Source organism: Bidens hawaiensis, unplaced genomic scaffold (genome assembly GCF_021521415.1).
Source record: "Bidens hawaiensis isolate Kalapana, Puna unplaced genomic scaffold, B.hawaiensis_p1.1 tig00053359_1, whole genome shotgun sequence".
Classification (NCBI taxonomy): domain Eukaryota; kingdom Viridiplantae; phylum Streptophyta; class Magnoliopsida; order Asterales; family Asteraceae; genus Bidens; species Bidens hawaiensis.
The window spans coordinates 87,068-105,607 of record NW_027499621.1 but is presented as its reverse complement, the minus strand read 5'-3'; the positions used below and the strand labels follow the sequence as shown (position 1 = coordinate 105,607).

Here is an 18,540-nt window from a genome sequence, read left to right as displayed (position 1 = left end):
CATTTTTCAACCTTGGCTTTGATTCCCTTCATCACTCGAGTTAAATTCTCCCAAAACAGTAACCACACTAGTGTCCAGATTAACCTGGTGCACACCTCGAGCAGATGAGGGTGTACTAATGACGGGGAGTCGAATTCCAGTTAAGTGGCTTTTTCGCATACACTGATTGGGCAAAATTTTCAAATAAACCATTACATTTGGTGACATTCTTCATATCCATCAGATTACCCCCCCCCCCTCTCGCAGCAGTGTCAAAACGAGCTTGAGTTTCATAATTCAACCCGTTGTAAAACTTCTCAACAAGAGCCCAAGGAGTGAGAACATGTTGCGAACAACGAGATAGGAAATATTGGAAACGTTCCCATGCCTAACAATAAAGTTCTCGGAAACGTTCCCATGTGAATGGGAGTAGATCTAATCATGAAGGCGAAATGCTTTGGCAAGTGGAAAATACTTCTTAATAATTGCTGAACGAAGTGCCTCCCAAGTGGTTAATGCCTATGTGGCTGCGAATTGAGCCTAGGGGTGGCCCGTCCCGCAAGTGAAAACGGAAACAAGTGTAAGAAAATAGCATCTTCAGTAGAACCTTGTAGATTGAAAGTATTGAGAACACGACTGAGACAACTAATGTGTGCCGGGTGCATCTTCATCTTCACACCCATGAAATTGGTTAAGTTTGGTAAGAGCGACCATGATGTAGGATGGAATCTGCAATGAATTCGGGGTTATTGATCTCGAGACTTATGATAGGTGAGTGGTTTCCGGTGAGACCATCAGGAAACTTGCTAGTAAATAGTTTTGTTGCTATCACCCATTTGAATGTCTGGTATACTTTACGGACTTGAAGTTGGTGTTAACTTTGGTGTAGTATCCAGATCAACGTGATTTTTATATGAAAGGGGTGAATCTGAACCTGATGGATGAACTGGACTCCGTTTTTAACGGTGTGGGTTCAAGAATTCCTGTTGGTGGCCCTTGCGAACGAAGATGTAGCACATACCTGAAAAATGCAAAAGACCAAGTAAATTTGACTTGAAAAATAAAAATAAAACAGAAATAAACTAAAACTTAAATTAGACTCCTAGAAAATATGGAATAAAGCAAATAGCACGTATGTAGAAAGTAAGTCTAATCGAAGCTAATAACAAAATAGACAAGAATCCCAGCAACGACGCTAAAAACTTGATGTGCTAAAAGTATGTATATTATTATTTACTAAATTACGCTAAACAAGACACTAAACAATACTCTAGACTCTCTAAACTAGACTAAACTACTAACCGGGCAGGTGAACCGATCGACTCTTGTAAAGCTAAGTAAGTCAGGATATCGAACCCACGAGACTTTTTAAATTACGTTAATTAAATAACTAGGCTCGAAAAACCGACACGTCTATTCATTTTATCTATATTACATATGAATCTTATTAGGAAAAAAAACACCCTCTAATGTTACTTCTAATATTCTATTACATCTTCAATTTACATGATGATCTGTAGCAAGGGTATTATATCAAAATCTTCTCCCCTTCAAATCGGGCCCCTACTAATTTTGGGTTCTATGTGCTAGGTTCATTAGCTTTTTTACTACAATTCATTTAAAGTTGTGCTTATTTATAATGAATTGAATGCGATTGAAAATACATTGCATAAAGTTATTCAGATTGAATGTTCTTATTCTATGTTAATGTTTGATTTTCAATCTTCTCATGGTGTGTTCAGAATCTACTCATCATTTGGGGGAAATCGCTGAACCTTCTTTGATGGCATTGGCAAGGAAATGCTAACCATTGCAATTAGTTATACTTATAATTTCTGTGTTGTTGCTCCAAATTCTGTTGGTTCATGTTCAGTGTTTTTCATAGCAATTGTACAATATTGGCAAGGAAATGTTATTGCTTCTATCCATATCATCTATTGCAAAATTCTGATTTTATGTTATTTTGATTTCATGCATTTTTAATTTTATTTTTTTTGGTGAACTGTTATTTTAGTTGGCATTGTCAATTTTAGAGTATTCATAGCTCTTTGGTTTCTTAATAAAAGTTTTGTTGACCAATATAGATGATATGTTATCGATTTTTGAATTAAATAAATCAAACTGTTGGATTTTGTATATTGATTGTGGTTATGTGGCTTAATTGATAGGAATTACTTACTTTTATCTTTATTTTTACTTCATTCTATCATGCCACCACATGTTTGATTAAATGCCTAATTCAGATGATGGTCAATTGTTGTCTAGACTGAAGAGGCCCGCAAAATGGTCAGCTGATAAATCCAGCACCAACTTTATATACATTTGAATGATGTTGAAGATCAGTTTCTTATTGATGTTAAGTTGGGCGGTGTTGTCAACTTAGTATATTCAAATCATTCTAATATAAATTTGGATGATGCTAAGCCAAAGGAGTTGTCAATGAGACTGTAGAACACATTGCTTATGTCAAATGTATAATATATATAGTATTTGTTAGTAGCACCTTTTGGTTTCTATTATTAAATATTTTTATGTTGTTTGGTTCAAATGAATAACGGAATGTTTGAGGTTGGCTTCAGATTGATCTTGTTGGAGATAGAGAGATCACTTCTTTGATTTAGCGGATAGAGGTAAAAGGTTGCTTATTTAGTTAATATTTCATATTATCTTTTTCGTTAATGACACTTAAATACATGTTATAAACCGGATGGCTAAACTATCATGTATTTGAATTTGGGAAAGTGGATTTGGATTATATTCTTGAGAAAATAATCGAGCCGATCATAGTGTATATTCCGCTAATTCCGTCACAATAAGTTGTCTTTCTGAGTTTCGGTCGGAAATGAATTGAACCTTACGCCCCTCAAAGACATCGATGTAAATGATCCGAGCCCAACTTGGCTCATTTAATTAACCTGACTTGAGCTTGGATTGTTTTGAGATTTATTTCAAAAGGTCGTGATCATTTTTTAAATCGACCTGTCTTGACCCAAAACTGTTCCGACCTGAAGCCATTATGACCCGTTACCCATCTTTACCCGGGTAGGAAATGGATAAAACTAGGCTGTTGTGTCTGATGATCAAAATATGTATTACTAAACGGAAAACGTACAATTGGAATTATATAACGTTGTACAGAAACTATAGTCATATTCTGTATTTTTGTGAGTTTTGACTTTATAGAAGGGTTGAATTTTTAGTCAACCTTGACCAAAAATAAATGAAAGGAAAAAGTAATTAATTGTTTGGCTTAATTTTTTAGCTGCATATTTGTGGTGTGAGTTTCCGACTCTTAATATATATTCGGCATGATTATACGATAGGAAAAAAAACTTTGTTGCATGGCATTTTGTTATATAAACAACCATACCAGTGTGCTATAACATTTGCATAAAGATGCATTCTATTCAATGGTCATGGTGGAGTTTATAGGAGGTGAAGTCAAGTCTTTCAAAGATATAAATACGGTATATTTACTAGGCTCTTTTTAAAGAGATTAGTAATGCTATTCACTTCAATCCAGTTCCTACAAACTATAATGTTTTTCTAAACTAATGTCTTAATTGTATTTTAAGTTATTAAAATAATAATTCCATAAAATTAGTTAAATTGTTTTAAATTTGTTGTAAAATGCTGTTGACTTTCGGAAAAGATGTAAATGAGTCAAAGTGGAGATTTGAATAAATCTGATGAGTGGTTAATGAGATATTCGGGGTTGAGCAGGGGTTATTGATGAGTTCACAACATTTATCACAAGAGGGTGGCACCAGGTGCGTTTTCTCATTGTCTTGTAAGGAGATCTAACAAACCATATGCACATGCGGCAGCGTGCTCTAGGGATTATCAAATTTGGTATTGGTACCGATTAGGTATCGTCGGTATCGAAGTTTTGAGTTTTCGGGATCGGTACGGTACCAGTAAGGTGCCGATATTATTCCGAATTTTTACCTTCAATACGAGTACCATTCCGGGTACCAAGAATTTGTAATTTTCGGGATCGGTATTTTCGGTACCGTACGGTACCGAGCTCATCCCTAGCATGCTCGCACTGATAACTCATTACACACCACACCAAACTATGCAAACCAATATGAGGGAATAATTTGCGCGAACTCGCGGCAACGCGCAGGCACTTATGCTAGTAATTATTAAAGGGGGTTTTAAAATTACTAATATTAAACTAATAAATTAATCTAATTTAGAAAAAACAAGTAAACAAAACACAAAAAATTTTAGACTGATTCGGATGATGATGAAAAACCACCTAGGCTTAGCATCAGAAAAGTAAACAAAATAAGAAGAAAGGAAAATATGGTGAAAAATAATAGAAACGAACATTAAAGGCGATAAAAATCGAAGTCTTCGATCTTGATCGAGTAACACTTCACCTAATGATTCCTTGCCTTCAAAACCGCCAAATAATGCAATCCTAAGCTCTAAGAAACTCTATATTCGGCTCTGGTTCGTAGGGTATCCTTCAGGTTAAGGTAAAGTGTGTTTATATAGTGAAACTGGTCCTTAAATCTGACCAAAACGGGGAAGTTCTTGAAAAATAGTCTATAGGAGCCGCACGAGCAACAATAAAAAGATGGTCACGCAACGCGGCGTTGCTCTACTAGGCCGGCCATCGTCTAGTCGACCGGCTATCTTTCTGGTTCCTTTCAGAATCATTCCGGCTTCTCGTTTAATCTTATTTTGACTTGTTTTTCGCCCTTTTCAACCACGTTCAACTTCCGGAACCTACAAAACAAACATGTTAGTAGTATACAAATCTTAACTAAAAACAAACAAAAACTAATAAATAAAACAATAAATATATACAGTGGAAATATATATAAAATCGGTATATCAGCCAGGCAAGTGAATGTTCCTTGCTGATCAACACTTGAAACATCTTAATCAGTTTCTGATTCTTCACTTTCCGGTTAGAGTCTCATCCACGATACCCACACACTCTTCATTCTTACTAATCACAGCCACATTAGCTTGCTGCACTTCAGTAGATACATTAGCCAATAACCTTTGTGACCAGACTATCCCTTCTTGTGCTATCATAGCTTGTGACCCATTTGGCTTTGTACAAAAAGAATCTGCTCCTTTTGGTTTCTCCTTAGACTCAGTGTTGTTATACTTTCTATTGTTGAAGTTCTAACTTGAGTTATTTGACCAGGAGAATATTCTTTCTTCGGTTTATCTCACTCTTTAACAAAGTGGCCAAACTCTTGAAAATTATAACACTTAACCTTCAGCTTGCCAAACCCTATCCTCTTACTCATAGCAAGAAAATCTTTCCCGGTTCTCTTCGTGAACTTTTTTAATTTTCTGACAATCACTGTCATATTACACATCAAATCCATCAACTCAAGATTATAAGGATCAACTTGATCATAATTTTCATCAGTCATATCACTATTTGCCACTTGACCACCCACCAATCTTCATAAGAATTCATAAATTTACCCATTGAGGCCAAATTAACTTCTTGAGGAATCTCTTGATTTGCTTGAGAGTATAAAAGCAGTAATTAGAGCATATGCACTTTTGTTTACTGGACTTGTCCCACCATACAAAGTTGGATCTTGATTACCCTTAGCTGAACCTTGATAGTTTAAATTCAAACTCCCTTTTCTTCCAACTCTGCACAAAATCCATAGCAGAGAGCCTTTCATTTTTGAACTACCCATTTTATGTGAGAACTATTAGATAAGTTGAGTAGGAATGTAGGAATTGCATTCTTTAGTGTATCAAATTGATCAACTTCTTCCGGGTTCATGCTAAATATGTTCATCTCAGCCATCAAATGACAAAACCTTATCAATACTTCTCTAACCATTTCTCCAGGCATGAGATTGAAATTTCTGAATTGAAACCTCAACATTGACATCTTACTTTCTTTCGTATTACCCGTGCTTCTTGATTTTAAATGTTGATATAATGGAGCACATTTTTAGACTGAATTGATGTCCCGGGATCATGCTAAATATGTTCATCTCAACCATCAATTGATAAAACATTATCAACACTTCTCTAACCATTTCTCCAGGCATGAGATTGAAATTTCTGAATTGAAACTCAACATTGACTTCTTACTTTCTTTCATATTACTCATGCTTCATGATTTTAAATGATGATACAATGGAGCACATTGTTTAATATGACTGAATTGATGAAAGATTTTCCTAGGTAATGCCACTTTAAAGTAGAATATACCTTTGTCTAAACTTCATATGCCTTCTTTTCCCTTAGCTGTCATTTGGGTAGATAAGTTGGCCACCCGACCATTAGCAGGAGTCTCGACAAACAATGGTTCATAAGAATTATCCAAAGTTTGCATACACTCGAGATGTGCCGCTCCCAAATTACTTCTAAACCTTAAATCCCATTTTGGAAATTTACAAAGATTATTGAGCCTCGGGCTTTTTGTATGAGACCCGATTTCAGAATCATTGTTTAACATCTGCTGCATAAAAGCATATTGAGAAACCAGTGCATAATAGTTTGTCATTTTTGAAAATATCAAGGGGTTAAATCTATTACTATGAAAGATTAATGGTGAAATTTGTCAATTTGTGAAAGAATCTTGTAACGAATGAGGAGTATTTTGGTATAACGAATGAACTAGAATAGGATTACACGAGCTTAATGAATGACAATGTTCATACCAATAAACAATACGAATGTGAGTGTAGCGAATGATACTGAGTGATGGATGAGTAATGACAGATGATCAAATAACGAATGTATATGACCTTATAATGAATGGGTTGTTAAAACAATTATAACAACCCACTAGCCGTTTAACGAATGGATTCAACAATAGTAACATATGAACTCATAATTTCCTAAGAAATTAACGAATGAATTCATCATCATCTTCTAATTTTACAGATCTAAACCAATCCAAACCTCCAAACACCAATCCAAATCACAACAAATCACACAAAATCACATCCAAATTAATTCTGAACACATCCAAACCATTACGAACACTCAAATCAGTCCAAAGTACCTCAGTTGTGACTCAAAAAGTCCAAAACAAAATGTTTAAACATGAAAACTTTCCTGCTTAATCCAAAACACCTTCTAAACACCATATTAATACAATTAAATCTGTCCACGGTTGCAATTAATCATCACGAACAATTCTAGAATCAAATCAGAAACAATTATCAACATTATGACCTTCAATTGATCGATTCTAATGTCTGTAAGATCTGAAATCAAATCCGTACAGCTATAATGCAATTAGATCTCAAAACCTAGATCAATTGTGTGTAAATCAAGTCCTAAACGAAATCAATTAGACGTATGGATTTGATACCACTTGAGAATCCATGATGTGATTTGTTTGATTGAGATCTAGTCTTTGATATGATTACGTTATAGGATGAATTCGTTAATATGTGTGTTGAGGGAGAATTTTGGCAGAGATCATGATAAAATAATATGGCTATTGTCAGGATCGGATTTCGTGACATAATTAGGATAATCAGAAAAGAATCAGGAAACCGATAATGTTGAAGACATCTAAGGAATGGTCGACAGAATCAGCATAAGTAGAAAGTAGCTAATAGTAGTAATAGCACAGATGACAAACCACAAGAAAACCCAAATTATTTCTATTATATTAATGATCATAAAGGTACAATGGAAACTTAGGGTTTCAGGTGTAGAATGTCGGGTGCGGCAGTTAGGTCAGAGAATAATCATTAAAGTTCTCAAAAGGTGTGTAAGAGGCATGTCCCATCAATGAGGACGCATCATTCCTTATATAGGCACCCTGACATTCCTTCTAGAAACCCTAATCATTACATAACATTCTGAAAATAATTAAAAGTGTCAAATCAGGGCTTCGAGTAAACTTGTTCCTTTTTCGAGTAGACCAGGTAATCCCTCGAGTGTGCTCGGAGCATTTCTTCAAGTAGTTCTTGCTCGGATCTCTTCAATCTTTGACTTAGTCTTATTTGAACAAACTAAGTTTACTCGAGTACTGTAGCTTGCTTGAGATTGAACTATGCTCGGAGTAACACTTAATATAATTTCCAATAACTCCCTTCAAGCATACTTGAGACCCTTCCTTATTATATATCCTCGCTCGACCCGCAAGGTTTATTAGTGAGCTTGGTTTAAGCTTGGATGATCAAGTTGCAAACCCTACCTGATATAAGAATAAATTTGCTCAAGGAAGTGCAGCTTGCTCGAAGCTTAACACTTAGAAAATTTCAAGAAGCTAACCTTACTCGCGTAAGATATGTTGCTAGAATTGGTAAATACCTTGCTCAGAATGCTTGAGTTTGCTCGAGTTCCATACTTAGCTTTTTTTGAGGAGGTTGAGAAGATTTTAATCTTTCCTAATCAATTTTCTTGACCCAACAACCTCCTCCTAGATTGAAACAAACTCAGATGCACCAAAACAGATATGAATAACATACACTTGTTTCAAAATACACGTTGAATCCTTGAGAACATCAAATTATATTAATTTAAAGGAAATGATTATAAAGATAAATTCAGCCACTTGGGCATTACACATCAAATCAAAATATAGAAAATTACAAAGCATAATAAAATTATAAACAACAAAGAGATTGCCCTTTTAAGCTTGATTGCTTCTTTTTCCCTGTTGATCTGTCTATTTTTTACTACAGTAGCCCTTTGTTGGAACATATTAAGATCTACATGGAAGAGATGGAACTCTGGTAAGTCCCATTCTTTGAAAAACGCAGTAGAAAAAATAGTTTTAAATCTGGTTAATTAGATTAATATAAAAGATTATATATATATATATAAACCCAAGCCCCGGATCCATATACGAAACTACATGCTATCAAAACAACCATAGGGTGTTTTTGCATACTACCTTCAAGATGCTAAAAGGATGAAGAAGATGAAGATTGAATGACTAGTCTTCAAAGTAGAAGAACCTCAAGCTTGTATACCCACAAGCCACCAACAAAGCACCCTTGATTTGCTAGGATTTTCACTTGAAAACACCTCCTTGTGTTTGCTTCTCTTTTGGCCGAAAATAATAGAGAAATAAGAGAAAGTGTTTTTCTTCTTGTGTGTGTGAGAGAGAAACAAAGATACAACCAATGCACCTCTCACTTAGCCAATGATCTCTCATGCATGTTCTTGAAAGAGCAATATAATAAATAGTTTAGAGAGAAAAATTCTTCCCTCCCAAATATTCAAACCCTCTCATTTTATTACTTGTGTCATATTTGTTGCATATTATAAAATGTAACATGACATATTGTAAGTAACATGCATTATGTTATTTAACTAACTTAAATAACATTATAAAACACCTTCTCTCAAAATATAAATTATCCATATAATTTATTTAGTACACAAGTGCAAATGTTTAGAAACCCATTTTCTAAATATCGTAAGTGTTAATATTTATTTGTTAGATCATATCTTAAAATAAATATCGTGGGTGTTTGTCTAGCTTGTTGTTAGGTATGACCCGACTTGGATCGTAATGTATGTGCCACATCAACTCTAATATGTGTCTTTGGCAGAATGATTCCAACAATCTCACACTTGCACAAGATACATAGAAGATTGATGCAAGTAGCAAATACCGCCTAACAATGGTTTACTACCATTGATACGTATAACGAAGTGCCATTCAATAACATCGTCCCCTTCAAGTCCCTTACTTGAAAATGATTTAGGTGAATCTATTATTAATTCTTTTGCCACAGATGCATGTCAAATCCAGAGATACAGAGTGATCGTTCTCTATTGATTTAACTTAGCAGGGCTTAGACATCTTACTTTCAACGAATAAGAGGGACAAATTCCCTTTTGACTATATATGTCTCTAACAATCACCTTGTACTACACTTGAGCTTAGCCTTATGTACTGTCATGTTTCAGAGCAATGAAGAACTAAGTCAAAACATAATATCTAGTGAATATCAAGACCCAATATGTATCTTAGGTCGGAGGATACTACGATATTCGCCTTTACTCAAATTTACTTATGATCAATCACAAAGATTCCATGTAGTAACATTTAAGGGTGGTTCAATCCAATATTTATATCCCATAAATATCAATGAACCTTGGTAGCAACCCTTGCTTTATATTCATACCTTAATCCACCAATCCAAGTTCATAATAGTCGTACCTTCATATTGTTCCCACAAATATGAGCGACTACGGAGATTTAGAATAATTAACTTATTCACGGATTTAAACATGCTAAAATGGAACATAACTCAAATTTCATAATCATAAACCATAATCATATGAATGAGTCAAAATAACAATTGTTCCGATATCCAAATACAAAATAGATCAAATCCAATTACTATAATATCGAAGTCCTAAGGCGCAAGTATGACCCTCATGCTTTGCCCTTTCAAGGAGCTTCCTGAGTGGATCCACAGTGTTTTGATTGGTGTGAACTTTTCGAATACATATCTTTCCCTTTTCAACTACATCCCTTATGTAGTTGAATCTCCGCTCAATGTGCCTCGTCTTTTGATGTGCACGGGGTTCCTTGATTTGAGTAATCGCACCCTCGATGTCACAAAAGATATCTAAAGGGTCTTGAATGGTACAAACTACCCCTAGATCGGCAATGGATTTCCTTTTCCACGCAGCTTCTTGAGCTGCCAATGAGGCGACGATGTATTCGGGTTCAGTGGTGGACAATGCTACCACATTTTGTTTTGCGCTCTTCCAAGAGACCGCCCACCATTTATAACGAAAACATATTCCGACTGTGATCGAGAATCATCTCGATCAGTTTGGAAACTCGCATCCGTGTAACCCTTTACAACGAGTTCCTCCTCACCAGAGCCATATATTAGAAACATATTCTTAGTCCTTCTAAGGTATTTCAATATACTCTTAACCACCATCCAATGGTTACTTCCTGGATTTTGTTGGTATCAACTTGTCATACTCAAAGCGCATGACACATCTGGTCATGTGCATATCATTGCATACATGATGGATCCTATAGTAGATGCATATGTGTTGAACACGAATCAGATCTAAACGATATTGATTATCAATTATAGATCTAATACCTTAGACGGATATAGTTCTTAATTATACTCTTAATTATGTGATATATATATATACACTAGTAGGTGCCCACGCGATGCGGCGGCGTCACTGATTTACAATGTGATAGTCATTTTGTGTTAGTTTATCTATGCTCTCGTGACATATTATGTATTAGTTTTGTTAGTTTTCGTATTCGTCACATCGGAATGGTATATCTATGCCATAAGCATTACATAACTCAATTAAGTAAAGAAAAGTCATAAATATAAATAAGACAATATAAGTCATAAATACCATTTCAGTTTTAAAAAACCAACACAGGAGTAAGAAAACATAAGTCTTATACATAACCATATAAAAATAAGCATCCATGTGCTACTTGATAAGATAACTTTTACTCATATTCCTTACACATCTCAATAACCTCATCTACGTATTTTGACCACCATTCTTCATCCAAATCGGTACCAAGGTCTTCTTGTTTGACTGCTCCGGTGACTTGACTATGAGTTTCTACAATCTTCTCATCCTTAACTACCACATCCACCGTAGCAGGATTGGGCACTACAAAAAAACAATATTCAGTCTCTCCTACATGTTTTTACCAAAATCAACAATGTTATATATATAGTATAGATGTTAATATGATACCTGACATTTCTTCCAAGTTCTTCTTTGTTTCGTCCATAATAGTTTCTAATTTATTTAATCAAAAAACAAACAAGCTAGTATATTGTAAAGGATAGGTTTGATAAAGAAGACCATGTCTTACCTTTAAAACTTAAATAATAATAAACTCAAAATGTATTCAGAAATATGAAACATTAAAACACAAGATCTATAACATATATACCTACATTTAATAACACATGTGGTTCATTCATCACGTAATACTTCACGATAGACAACATTTGAGGTGTATACCCCATCTCGTCTGAAATCTTTGGCGGGGTGTACTAATACCTTTGTATTTTCCCGTGATATCCCTCTTGACAATGCCACGTAAAGTTGCCCATGTGAAAGTACATAATCTGGTAGATAAACACCGACGTGCGGAATTGTTTGACCTTGGGCTTTGTTGATGGTCATGGAAAAGCTAAGTTGAATGGAAAACTATTTTCGTACTAGCTTAAATGGGAACATGTTGTCTTCAGAAAGACTTAGAGGAATTCTTGGTAAATATACTCTTTTACCGGTGTGTTGACCACCAGCTATTTCTACGTCAATAGCATTGAGCTGGAAACCTTTACATATTAATCTTGTGCCATTGCATAGACCAAGAGATGGATTGATATTCCGTAACAATATTATCGGGCAACCAATTTTTAATCGAAGCTTATGAGGCGCTAAACCACTCACCGTTAGTGAGTTTAAGAACTCGATCGGATAGAAGTTGTTGTGATCATCTTCGACTTCATCAAAACTATAGTAAACTTTTTCCTCCCCTTGAAACATGCCAGTCATTTGATCATTGATCTCATCAACACTCTCATTTCTAGTGGATATTATTTCCCTAGAGATTATATAATCTGAAGAATATAGATTGTTTTTAATTGACGGATAGATGACATTGATAAGTTCTTTTACAGATTTTTCTCGGATAGTCCATGAAATTGTCATGTCATCGGGTATACGGATAAAGCTTCCTTCGATCGATTCTTCAGTTCCATCACCGACTCTTAAAAGAAAATTAGAAAACCACGGATCATTAAGCGCTCTCATATTTATGGTCAGCCGCATCTTTTTAGTGATAGGCCAAAGAGGCGACATTCGTAGGCTAGAGTCTACAACTTGTGCACGCGTGCCACATTTAATTACCGGAAACACCTGCCTAAAATGACCCCCATAACCATTATCTTTCCACCAAATGGGAGACTAACACCTATAATGTCTTGCAATGTTCGATCGACTGCCCCGATCGCCTGTCATTTTGCCATTGATGCTTCATCCCAAATGATTATTTTAGATAGCCTGATTAGTTCAGCAGCCCCACTCTGTGTTGTGAGGCCGCACATTGAATTATTATCAACATTAAGGGGAATCTTGAATCTCGAGTGAGTCGTTCTCCCTCCTGGCATATTATTAGCTGCAGCACCTGATGAAGCTGTTGCGAGAGCAATAAGACCACGTGAACGAACTTCAACAAGCAAAGCTTTGTACACAAATGTTTTTCCAGTTCCACCTAGACCATCTATAAAGAACACACCTGGTAAATCATTATCCACATGTTTCATTATCTCATAAAACACGATTTTTTTGTCAGAATTAAGTGAATCTTTGGCACGCAAGTGCTCAGCTTCCACAACCAACCCATACTCCTCTTGTACCTCACGATAACCTACATGTTGTAAGTTAACATCTTTTGTTATGCTTGGAAGATCAAATAGATTGATATCTTTCCCATTGATTGTAAAAGGTCCCTAATTTCGGTAAGAACCAAATTTTGAACTCGTACGACATTTTGACAATTTAACCGATGATCTTCATATAGTGATTCAAAGTGGTCATTCCATAACTTTTGAACATCTCCAGGTTTGCAAAAAATAATTATGGTCGCGAATAACATTCTAAGAGCACTGGGAAACTGAAATACAGGGGCTTTTGCGAGACATTGCGATAAACTTTCATCGTTCTCTATTAATCCTATCTCAAGAGCTGCTTTTCGAAATGTCGTGTATTGTACACCGTTAACTTTGCAAAGATCTTCAAAAGAAGTAGGCCCTTTGACATTCGACAAAAGTAGGCATAAGTAGTACTTTTCTCCTTCGGCCGGATTAGCGGAAACAATACGGCCTCTTTGTGCTTTACGTAAACGACGATTCCAACGACGAGAGCCTCCATTCCACGTAAAATGTTTTGGAAAATCTTTATACAAATATTGCCTTGCTGTTTAATCCACTTTATTTGTATCAAAAAAAGTAGTAACATGGTTCTTTTATCACTTTCCCTATCAACAATTTCAGACATGACATCATCATCTCTAAACCTAACCATCTTATTATTAGGGAGATGAAGTTGTAATGCTAAAACAGCAGGACGGATTTGAGAAAGAGAAAAGGAAATAATACGCCACATTGCCTCTGGGGGAGATACGTAGCGTGCATCTTGAAATCTCTTTATCTCGTTAACAACAACCTCTTGCTCATTTTGATCGATTTGAATAACTTGTTTGTCGTGTCCTTTGAAAATATATTTGAATAAATATTTCACAGATTTTATACTTGAGCAAACTTCGACATTCATGTGGCAGTTGAACATCATCAAAAGCCTTGGGTTATACGGGACAACCCATCTATTATCAAGAGTTGTTCCTCGTACAACCAACCTTTTTTCCATTATTTCTTCTCCGGTATAATGGATATGCATCTTCTCCTTGTGTTGTATGTTCATTAAATTGTCTTGGATAACGGAAGCGGCAAACTTGACGATCCTTCTTCAAGTGCATACAAGGACTGCTTATTCGTAAATGTCCACAAAGACCATGCATCAGGTGATTGACTACAAGCTCATGCAATTTGGGATGCCTTAGTATGTCAGGAATTTCAGCACACACGACCTTATCATAATGATCTGTATTACTAATTTTGTGTTGCGAGTACATAATGAGAAGAAAATGCGCATGTGGTAAACCACGCTTTTGAAACTCGATGACATAAACGTATGCCTTAACTTCTCCAAGGAGATGTTTCTTGAAGAGTTGTTCCTTAAGATCCTCTAATTTAGTACGAATATTGTTGTAACAAAGTCTGGTCGATCTTGTGCAGTTTGACCAACTTTTAAATTGTCACGTATCTCAGGCCACCCAGGATTACATGTCATTGTAAGGAATAAATCAGGCTTGCCGTCATCTTGAACTAAATTCATCTCATCAAGAAATCGGCATCGCATGTCGCGAGGCCCTCCGATGAAAGATGCAGGCAACACAATCCGTTTTCCAACTCTACTTGGTAGAACCTCGCCAGCATTGATGCAGTCCACAATACCTTGGTACAAATCAGCTCTTATCTTATTCTTGTTTTGTTCACAAAATTGTAAGCGTGACGTCTCAAGATTTATGTAAACATCTACAACAAATTGTTGTAGCAATCTACCACCGAACAGAATCACATTCTCGGTAGATCGAATTTGGAACTTTTAACAGTAGTACTCTCGCATAGCCACGGTTGTTCTACCACTTCGTGTGTTAGCCTCTGAAAAAAATAACTAAATTGTTGGTACTTTTCTTAAAAATAGTACACGTTAGGGTACTAATTATGATCCTCACTTAAGAAAGATACGTAAATTGTTTGTACCTTCTATTTCTTCAACGATATTATCGTGATTGGTGTGAACTTCATTGATTAATACTCCTTGACGTGGTATGTTAGAATGCCAACCCGACTCACCATTAGGAAAAAATAGAGGATACGACAATGGATCATAACAACCAAAGTATGGTTGGATAGTTTGACTATATTCAGAGCTACCGTACACAACAATACTTCTTTTGTATGAAGTGATATTGTCATTACCTTCAACCCAAATACCAGCAACCTATACAATGGTGCAATAAATAAGTAAAATAATATATACTATGGTTATATAAATATTTGAAGTATAGTAATATTATTTAGACCTCGGATGTCGTTGGTCGGTTGTACACCCTTTGGTCAAGTTCCACCAAAGCATTCAAAGGACTATGTAGTTATCTAGAGGTCCTAAGTCTGCAAGACTTCGAAATGTGTTGACGTATGGGATTTTAGACAGAATACTTCTCAACATCTTAGTAATTCTTTCATCAAGATTTGGCCATCGAAGTCTATGATCTAACTCAGTATCAGGGTCATAAAAATACAATTGTAAGTACCTAGGTGTTCCATCTCTCAAAACTAATTGATTGATTTTGTGATATATTCCTTTATGTGCACGAAACGTGTATACACCATCTCTCATATTATTCAAAGTGTCATCCAATGTCACACCCATTGAGGCGAAAGAAAAATTGGTGTTATAGGCACGTATGTTTTGCCTAAACAATTTTCCAATATCATCTTGTGAGGTGAAAAGCCAGTACAATTCATCTGGAATTTCTGAATTTGCTAACATTGTTTTCCCACTCATACAACAAAAGGTTGCGAATTCATATGTAAATCATTTTGCTCCACAATGAGGACATGGATTTCGTTCCTTTAAGAAACGATTCTCCATAGGTATACCATCGTAAACAAAATTATAGGTATCCTCTTCTGTGTTCTCATCGCGAGTGGATGGTTGAATTCGAATACCTAAGGAACTTGACGTAATAAGTAACGAAAATTGTAAAAGATTTCAAGTTTAATAAAAAAAGGCAAGGTTAAATAAATAAAAAACCTTGTGATATTTCAGGTGTGAATTCCTCTACGACATTATGGCCTGTAGACATACCAGCGTGCATAAAATTATATGCATCCTCTTCGATATTCTCATCCAGGATGGATGGTTGATTAATAACGTCACAAAAATGAGGTAATAGTGTACGCGGTTGAATTCGAATGCCTACGAAATTCATTGTATAAAGTGAAGTAAGATGCAAAAGATGACAAGTTTAATAAAGAAAGCATTGTTAAATAAACAGAAACCTCGTGATATTTCAGGCATGACTTTGCCAATTACAGAGGGGAGTGATGTTGTCGGCATACTATCATCTGTCACAATTCGTGTAAACTGAATACCATTTGAAGTATTTTTTCCATTCTCTTTCCATGTAGCATGACATGGTTCATCCCGGACCTTTCGTTTTTGGGTCGAACTACATGACACATTCTCTTTTAGCATTTATGTCGTTTGACTACTATTAGTTTGTAAAGTTTGTAATGGTATCCTTTCCATTAATGGATCACGTTGGTGAGCATCGCTAATGCCGACTTTCGATAGATTGTTTTTCTCTTTGCAAGACATATAAATCATTTGTTATCCTCTTTCCTTTTTTGAGCTAATATAGATTCACTTGAAGTAGAGTCATCATTACGATCTTTTGGTTGTCCATTCTCTTTGCGTGAAGCGTAATACCACGTGTTATACGCTCTTCGTTTTTCAGCAGATGTAGATGCACGTGAGGTAGAAGCATCATTACGATCTTTTGGTTGTTTATTAGTCATTGTAAATTGAAAAATACCTTGTAAATTAAGCAAAAGGAGACTTATCATACACAATGAAATTCTAAAAGCATCATTGCAAGAATAGTATATGACACTTGACTATTACATTAATTGGAAAGAAAAATAGAAGAATCTAAATTCTTAAAACATTACAATAGATAATGAAAACATTGAGTGAGAAAAACTAAAGACTTGGTGAAACAACGGTCTCCACAAACATTGCTCTCTTAGAACCACGAAATGAAGTAACATGATAAAAGCATTCAAAGGGGTTCACATCCATTTCGATTTCATAAAGCTTCCCTTCATTAGTCATAACAAACTAATTACCATTTGTCATAAAATGTGTTATGTCACACCATAATGACAAAGGTATAGGGGGGATTCGAGGACATGACAAGACCTTAATCCAATGTTCCTCTTCTAGCATCCACAACTCAACTAATATCTCACGTATGCCAGTGCTAACAAACATGTGAAGTTCATTTTTCACATTCACTAAATCTCCAAAAACAATTCCCATAGAAGGAACCGGTGGAAAGCTTATCTCTTTAAATTTCTCTGAATTAACATCAAAACAAAGTACCACATTTTTACCTCCAACCAAAGACTCGCGAACAGTGAAATAAAGAATATCACCACAAAAAGTACCAGTTGACCAACCGAAAGCGGGGCTAACGTACTCTAGTCTTATTATTAAAGGTATATTTCTCCAAGATCCTACTCTCCTAGAATAGATGGAGGCGCTAAGTACACCACGCCTACGCTTTACATGTAAGACCTTGTAATCTTCGTAACTGTCAATATACAAACCAGTAGCGTCATCATGTTCAAAGAAGCCATGACAACGACATTCAGGTGTTGATAAATGTTTGAACGCACGAGTGATTGGATTCCAAAGAAGCAACTCTGATGTATGATTTAAGCGAACACACAACAATCCATCCAAATGTGACCGAATTGCGACATCATTAAATGGAAATGGAACGATTGTGCTTGGCCCATATTCACCGGTTTGAAGGTCGATCAGATGAACAGAGCATGTTAGGTCGCCAATTATGAGAGTTCTCTGATTAGATGAAATTAATGAGCGAGAACAATGTACCATTCCTTACTAACAGACTTAAAACGACCTACAACCCTCGTTGGCACCCTCGTTAATATCTCGAAAATGATTATTTCAATAGAAAGGTCAACCATGGTGATACCTTCGTTTATCAAAAATAATGACTAATTAGTTCTAGCATAATTAGCTTAAAGTTTGGAGAAAAGTAGGTGTGATTGAATTACATGTAAATAAAGTCATATGTACAACACATACTTGCAACGACACGATATAATACATGACAACATTAACCAAGTAAAAGTTATTTCTAGTATAGATAATGATATGAGAAGATAACAAATCATAAACACA

The 18,540-nt window shown here is 35.6% G+C and overlaps 1 pseudogene; it reads right to left on the bottom strand.

Moving 5' to 3' along the window:
* Nucleotides 1-17,241: 17,241 nt before the first annotated feature.
* Nucleotides 17,242-18,323, bottom strand: LOC143600108 (F-box protein At5g62510-like; annotated as a pseudogene).
* Nucleotides 18,324-18,540: the final 217 nt, after the last annotated feature.